Raw genomic sequence first — 8,145 nt, forward strand, 5'->3', positions numbered from 1 at the left:
CCTTTTACCCGAATTAAGGGGTTCCACGTGTTAAGGCCAAACAGCAGTTTGTTTCCCAAAGTACCTGAGTGACCAAGGAGGAAGCCTGTTGTTCCCTTCTGGAAGTGGCTTTCACCTCCATTGAGGGACCCAGGACCTCCCTGTTGCCTCGGTTAAGGGATCCCACAGGTTCAGGTCAGACAACAGTTTGTTCCCCAAAGGATTTGAGTGAGCACAGAGGAAGCCTATTGTTCTCTTCTGAAATTGGCTTCTCACCTACATCAAGGGACCCAGCACTTTACTATTGCCCCAGTTAAGGGATCCCATGTGTTAAGGCCAGACAGAAATTTGTTCCCCAAAGTACCTGAGTGACCATGGAGGAAGCCTGTTTTTCCCTTCTGGAAGTAGCTTCTCACCTCCGTCAAAGGGCCCAGGACCTCCTTGTTTCCTGAGTTAAGGGGTCCCACGTGTTCAGGTCAGACTGCAGTTTGTTCCCAAAAGTACCTGCGTGACCACAGAGGAAGCCTGTTTTTCCCCTTCTGGAAGTGGCTCCTCACCCTCATCGAAGATTCCAGGACCTCCTTGTTGCCTGAGTTAAGGAGTCCCACGTGGTCAGGCCAGGGAGTAGTTTGTTCCCCAAATTACCTATTTGCTCCTGGTGGGTTGGACTCACAGCAGCTTGGCAGGCAGCTAGCTTCTGGTTGAGACTCAGCCGGCGGCCTCTGCTGGAGCCTGCAGTTCGCTACTCTCGAGTTAAGCTGTCCCATGTGGTCAAACTAGACAGCAGTTTTTACCCTAAATATCTGTGGGAGCAATGCAGGCAATGCCATCCCATGCTTCCTATGGTCCAACACTTACGGTGTTCTGTGTATTAGGTTTTTAGTTCAGGCAATGCTAAACCTCCTCCTGCATTTTTGTTTTTGAGAAGTATTTTGCTTATTTTGTGTCTCTTGCCTCTCCAAATAAACTTGGTAATTTCCTTTTAAGTATACTTGAAGAATGAATTTGGCATCTGTGTTGGGATTGTATTGAACATGTAGATTGCTTCCGGTAGGATTGTCATTTTCACAATATTGAGTCTTCCTATCCATGAACAGGAAACATTTTCATTTAGATCTTTTATTTAGATTTATTTAGGTCCTTTATTTAGGTGTTTTATTGTGTCTTGCAAAAATGTTCTCTAGTTTTCCTTGTATAGGTCTTTTGTGTCTCTAGATAGGTTCACTCCCCAGTATCCCAATTTGTGGTTGACGATTGTGGATTGCACTGCTTTCTTGGTTTCCTTCTCTGAATTTTCTTTGTTACTGTAGAGAAATCCCACTGATTTTTGGATATTTATCTTGTATCCTGTCACTCTATTGAATTGGTCTACTAGCTCTAACAGGTGTGGGTTTGGGTTTTGGGGGGTTTTTTGTTTGTTTGTTTGTGTTTGGCTTTTTTTTCCCCCCTTGGGATTTTCTGTGTACACTGTCCTATCATCCGTATATAGCGAGAGTTTAACTATATGTTTGCCACTAACCTGGATGCTTTTTATTTCCATCTCATGTTGTATTGCCCTAGCAAGTACTTCCAATACAATATTGAATAGAAATGGTGACAGTGGGAATCCTTGTCCGGTCTCTGTTTGCAAGGAAAACGCTTTTAGTCTTTCTCCATTGAAAATGATATTGACTCTTGGCTTTTTTCACTATATTGAGGAAATTCTCTTTTATTCCAATTTTGCTATGTGCCTTAATCAGGAGGTTGTCATGGATTTTTTCAGATGCCTTATCTGCATCTTGTTATTACTTTGTTAATGTGGTGAATTACATAGCTTTTTTCCTTATGTTGAATCATCCCTACATAACTGTTACAAATCCCAAATGGTCATGATGACATTGTGGATGTATTCTGTGCACTGCACTCAACTAAAATTCAATTCACTTTTTTCTCAAGTGCACATATAACATTCTTGAGAATCAACACATATTAGGGTACAAGCAAGCCTCAACAAATTAAAAAAAATTAAAATAATATAAAGTATCTTCTCAGACCACAATGCCATAAAATTATAAATTAGCCAAAAGAGGATAAAGCTTATAAAGCCACCAATGTGGAAGCCAAATAACACCTTTCTAGAACACAATTGGGTTATAAAACAAATAAAGAATGAAATGGAAAAATTCCTCAAAGCAAATGATAATGAAAATACAATGTACCAAAACCTCTGGGATGCAGCTAAGGTGGTCCTCAGGGGGCAGTTCATAGCAATAGGCAAATCATATGGAGAAAGAAGCAAAATTAATGATCTAACTCAACACCTTCATCAAATAGAAAAAAGAAAATAATCTAACCCCACAGCCTCCAGAAGAAAGGAAATTACCAGGACAAGAGTTGAAATCAATAAGAAAAAAAAAAAAACAATTGAAACCATCAGTAAGACCAGCAGTTGCTTTTTTGAAATGGTAAATAAAATTGGCAAACCATTGGCAAACTTAACAAAAGAAAAACAAAGAACTTGATTAAGGAATAATAGAGGTGACATCACAAGAGAAATTAAATCTATAACATCAGAATATTATGAAAACCTCTACTCGGATAAATTTGAAAACTTAGAATAAATGGACAAATTCCTTGAAAGTCATGCCCTACAGAGATTAACACTTGAACAGACTGATTACAAAAGAAGAAAGTGAGCAGGAACAGACTGATTACAAAACAAGAAATTGAGCAGGTTATAAAAAGACTCCTCCATAAAAAAAAAAGAAAAAGTACTGGACCAGATGGTTTCATGGCTGAATTCTATGAAACATTCAGAGAAGATTTATCACCAGTCCTACTGAAGTTACTTAAAAAAATAGAAAAAGAAGGAACACTCTAAGAAACTTTCTGTGAAGCAAGCATAACCCTAATACCAAAACCAGCAAAGATATTACCAAAAAAGAAAATTACAAACCAGTCTCTCTCCTAAGCATAGATGCAAAAAATCCTTAATAAAACCCTAGCCAATAGAATCCAGAAGCACATCAAAATAAATATGAAGAATTCTTATTTAAAAATTCATTACAACATTATCACAAGAACATGGAAATAGCCTAAATATCCAACTGCAACCAAATGGATTGAGAAATTGCGGCACATTCATATGATGGAGTACTACACAGTACTTAAGATCAATTATTTTGAAAAGTATCTCATAACTTGGGAGAGACTGGAGAGCATTATGCTGAGTGAACTAACTCAGTTTCATGAAGACAAATACTGCATAAAACCATTATTATAAAAGTAGAAGGAAACTAGCAAAACATGTATGAGGATCCAAGGGGAGAAAGTAAGAACAGAGAGGTGAAGGAGGGTCTGGCAGAATTTATTCAGTTCCACATGGGTGGTTTAGTAAGCTTTGCTCTCCTGTTGTTAATTTCTACTATGGTCTGAGAAGAAACTTTATATTATTTCAATGTTTTATAAATTTGTTGAGGCTTGCTTTGTGTCCTAAAATGTGATCAACTCTGGAAAATATACCATATGCACTTGAGGAGAAAGTAAATCGAGTTTCAGTTGGATGTAGTGCACTGACTACATCCACAAGGGCAAGTTGGCTGATTGTATAGCTTAGATCTTCTACATCTTTGTTGTGTTTCTTTTGGGTTGACCTATCCTTTGGTGTAGTGGTGTGTTGAAGTCTCCTACCACTTTTGTGGTTTGCAGGTCCATCATTTGGTGCATAAATGTTGACCAAAGTTATGTCTTCTTGATCTATTGTGCCTTTAATGACTGTGTTTTTTATAGTGGTTTTCATTCAATGGCCAGCCAAAGATCCTATACCAAGCAAAGCTCTCCATCAAGTATGAAGGGAAAATTTGAGAAAGGGCAAGGGGTAAAAGAGCATTAATCATTGGATTGCACAATTTGATGGATGCCAGGAGGTGGGAGTGAAGGAAATGGGAAAAATCTGGTGTGAAAAACTATGAATATGAACTTTGTAAATAAACCAACATAAAATTTATTTTTTTAAAAAAGGACGGAACTTAAGAAATTTGTGAAAACGGGACCAAAGCTACAAGAAATTTTAAGTGAAGTCCTTCATATAGAGATGCCAAAGGGAAGTTGATGGATCATAGTAACCAGAAAGACCAGAAAACAAAACACAGCAAAATGGCAACAGTAAAACGTGGCCTGAAAATAATTACACTTAATGTGAATAGACTAAATGCACCAATTAATAGAAAGAAAGTGATATAATGGATAAAAAACAAAACCCATCAATATGTTGCCTACAAGAAATGTAGACAATGTCAAAAAAATGGAGATGGTGAGAGACTTAAAATCAAAGAATTGGGGGGGGGGTGGCGAAGATACCAACCAAAAGGGCAACCACAAAAAAGCAGGAGTGACAATATTATTCTCTAATAATTCATCCCCACCTTCCTGCATCCATCAAATTGTGAAATCCTATGATTCATGCTCCTTCACCCCTTGCCCTTTCTCAGCCTTCAACAGGTTTAATTTTCCCTTCATACTTGATGGAGAGCTTTGCTGGATCCTTGGCTGGCAATTGTTTTCTTTCAACTTTTTGAATATGGCATCCCATTGTCTTCTAGCTCTCATGATTTCTCCTGAGAAATCAGAACTTAATCTAGTTGTTTGCCCTTTGTAGGTAACCCTGTTTTTCTCATGCTGCTCTTAGTATTCTATCCTTATAATTTGGAGAATTTGACTATGATATGTCTTGATGTTTTTCTTTTTGGGTTTAGTCTATTTGGTGTTTGCTGTGCTTCTTGAATGTGGATTTCCTCGTTCTTCATAATACCACGGAGTTTTTCTTCGAATACTTTATCCACAATTTTATCAATGATTTCCCTGTCACTCCCATGTTCTGGAATTCCAGTTATACATTATGTTGTTTCTTTTGATGTCATCCCATATGATTCTAATGTTTTCTCTACTTCTCATCTCTGATTTTTCTTGTAGTATACTTCCAGTTCACGTTCACTGACTCTGCTCCATCTCTTTAGCTCTACTTTTTTGTCCTTTTTTTTTTAACACTTCTGCCTTGTCTATCTTAATATTCTGGATTGCATCTTCATCCTTTCCTGTTATTTCCAGTACTGTTTTGGAGGTGCCCTCTCTGTCATGTGTTTATTTCTTAAGTAACTCTTTATCTATACTATCAACTCTTTCCTCCATCTTTTGCATTTTCTTCCGTAGCTGTTCAAGTTGCTGCTCATCAATATATTTATTATGGACTGCTGTCTCTAAGGTATTTGATCTCTTAATTACTTCCATTGTTTCTTCCGTCATTCGCATCTTCTTCTGTAGCTATTCAAATAACTCCACATCATCATATTTCTTCTGGTTCTCTCTTTCTTGGGTTTTTATTGGGTCTGCTTTTTAGGAGTAGGGTTACTTTTGTTTTTCATGATGATTGAAGCAGATTGCTGCTTTCTTGACATTATGTGAGTTTTTCTTAGTAGATGTTAGATTATTATAACTGTATATGACCCAGATATGGCAATGTTTCATATATCTATCTATATATTGGCACTCCCCTCTCAGCAAGAGTAAACGGGAGGAGGATAACTATTGCATTATCAATACTCAACCTAGCCTCTTCTGCTTGAGCTTAAGAAATGCTTCATGAGGTAGCCAGACAGTAGTGTTTCACCTAATGTACTTGTGATATTGGTGCTTCTGGCACTGGACAGCAGGGGCAGCAGCTGGGCAGTCCAGGAGGCAGGGGCATCAGTCTAGTGCTCTGAGTGGGAGTGTGGTCTAAAACTGCAGCCCCTCAACCTGACAGGCAGTGACCAGAGTGTGAGTGTGCCTGGGCTGGGCTGCAGCCTTTAGCAGATGCTGGGGATGTGGTGGCTGGAAGATACTCCTGGGCCACACAAGCCTTGGCATCTGGCAGCAGAGTGAAGGTAAGGGCCCCCAAGGAAGGAGCAGATTTCACGAGAGCTATTTTATAGTGATTTGCATATAGAGTTCGTATACTTTGTGTTTCACACTGTCCTTCTCTCACATTATGTTTCATTACTTTTTAAAATAGAGTATATTATATACCATCATAGCTTTGGGTCACTTCAGTGGTTCAAGGTTGCTACTGAGAATGAATTCTCATCTCTTTTCCAGTTACCTGGAACTCAGATGCTGTAAACAAGGGCTCTCTGGATCCCTTTGGAAGGAGAGATTGGATTTTAGGTTATAACCACCAAGTTCAGTTTCCAAAAATTCAGCAGGAAGGTCAGAACTAAGAGAGATGAAATGAAAACCCAACTGAGTCAATGAAGTGATGGTGTTAGGAGAAGGACTTGGTGAGCCTACTCCCTAGATAACATTGCCAGGAGGGTAGATTGATTTTGGAACATAAATGGATTTTGGAGGCCTTGAAGGAGTTAATCTGAACAATCCATTGTCATAATCTGTGTGGAGCACAATTTACTCTGACACACATTAGGTTGCCCTGAGTTGAAACTAGCACAGCTGGTTAAAGAAGGTGAAGAGGAGGCTGTAGGGGAGGTGAAGAAGTCCATGAGAACAGGTAACTGAGAGAGTCGGCAGCTTCCCTTCAGACTGGCTCTCCAAAGAAAGTTCAAGAGCAGGAGCAGACCCTTGTGTGCCGGCAATAGGGCTGAAGGATGCCTGCTTTTGTTTTCATACATGCTCAGTAATGCTTCAGCTACTGATTGGATCTCCCTTGTCAACATTAACAATGCCCAAGGTGGTGAACATGCTTTGGCTCTCCCACTTATACTCCATAACCGTCCTTTACCTGTCCCCAGCTTGGAGAGTGAGCCTCTAGATCCTGCAGAACCAACTTCTCTCACCCTGTTAGGGTGTACGTTTGTGTGTGAGTGTGGGGTGAGATCCGTGGTGGGGAGAAGCTGGAACTGCAGTCATCCCTCAGATGTACTGAACATAAAGGAACATCTTGCTGTGGCCTCGCCATTCACAACAGCTCCTGACTGTAGTTCATTTATGATGATGGTGCTTGAAGGCATCAGTTTCTCTTTGCAAAGGCGAGTCATTTGCAGAATGGAAAATGAGGTGAAGTCTCTTGATGTTTATTCTCCACTGTAGGGCTTGAGGTTTTCGGGTGGAATCCACAGTGTTGGTGATAGCTGGGTAACCCCCAGAAGCACCCTTTGCAGATATCAGCTCCTGGGCCCCCCACTACCCACACCATAGGGAAACTGCTGCCCACTGTGTAGGAGTTTTGGGTGTTGTGTTTTTTTTTTTTAATTTTTCTATGAGACTGAAAGAGAGTTGAGGTATTTTACCTGTGTGTCACAGTTCAGAAGACTGAAGAAACTCATCTCCAGGGTATCCCCATGTGAAGATGAACAGATGTGGGCTCAGAAGTGAACATGTCACCTTCAGCTTCTGTCATGGAATGAACATGATGTGAACTGACAGTGTGAACTTTGTACAAGAAGCACTTAGGCCAGGTTCCTAAGAAGGACTTGTGGAAGCATGACATGAGATCAACTAGCTTGCTTTTAACAAAATAATTTTACTTTGTTTTTGTTGGATGTCTTTTGTTTGTTTGTTTGCTTGTTCTATGCAACAGAGAAAGAAAGCAAATTTTCCATTTGGTTTTCTTATAATTAAATAGAGTCCCACCAACAAATTCTCAAGGTGGTTGTTTCTGACAACTGACTTCTTTTAGCTTTTCATATACTCTAAGATATAAATAATTTGGCATCGTGTTTTGGTCTGTGTCCTAATCTAATATTGGTTTAATACAAAGCAAAAGCAAAAAGCTGCGACCTGTCAATTGGCCGTGACTCAGGATGGCCCCTTCACTGGATTTCTAAGGCTGCACATCTGTCTTTCTTCCACTAAGCAGTTGGTGGATTCAAGCTGCTGACCCTGCTGTCGAGCCTATTCGATGATGGGGAGATCCTGTGTGTGTCATAGGAGAGCTGTACTCCACAGGGTGTTCAGTGGGGCTGATTTTTTTTAATAATAAATTTTTAATCTTAATTGTTGTTGTTGTTATGTGCCGTCGAGTCGCTTGCGACTCATAGCGACCCTATGTACTACAGCCATAAACTCTGCTCTGTCTTGTGCCAATCGCACTGTCTCTAACATTCCCATCCCTATTACCCCAGTCACTGAATCAATCCACCTCATAGAGTGCCTTCCCCTCCTGCGCTGTCCCTCCACGCTCCCAAGAATGATGTC

Source organism: Elephantulus edwardii, unplaced genomic scaffold (assembly GCF_000299155.1).
Source record: "Elephantulus edwardii isolate Elephantulus edwardi_28Jun2011 unplaced genomic scaffold, EleEdw1.0 scaffold00241, whole genome shotgun sequence".
NCBI lineage: Eukaryota > Metazoa > Chordata > Mammalia > Macroscelidea > Macroscelididae > Elephantulus > Elephantulus edwardii.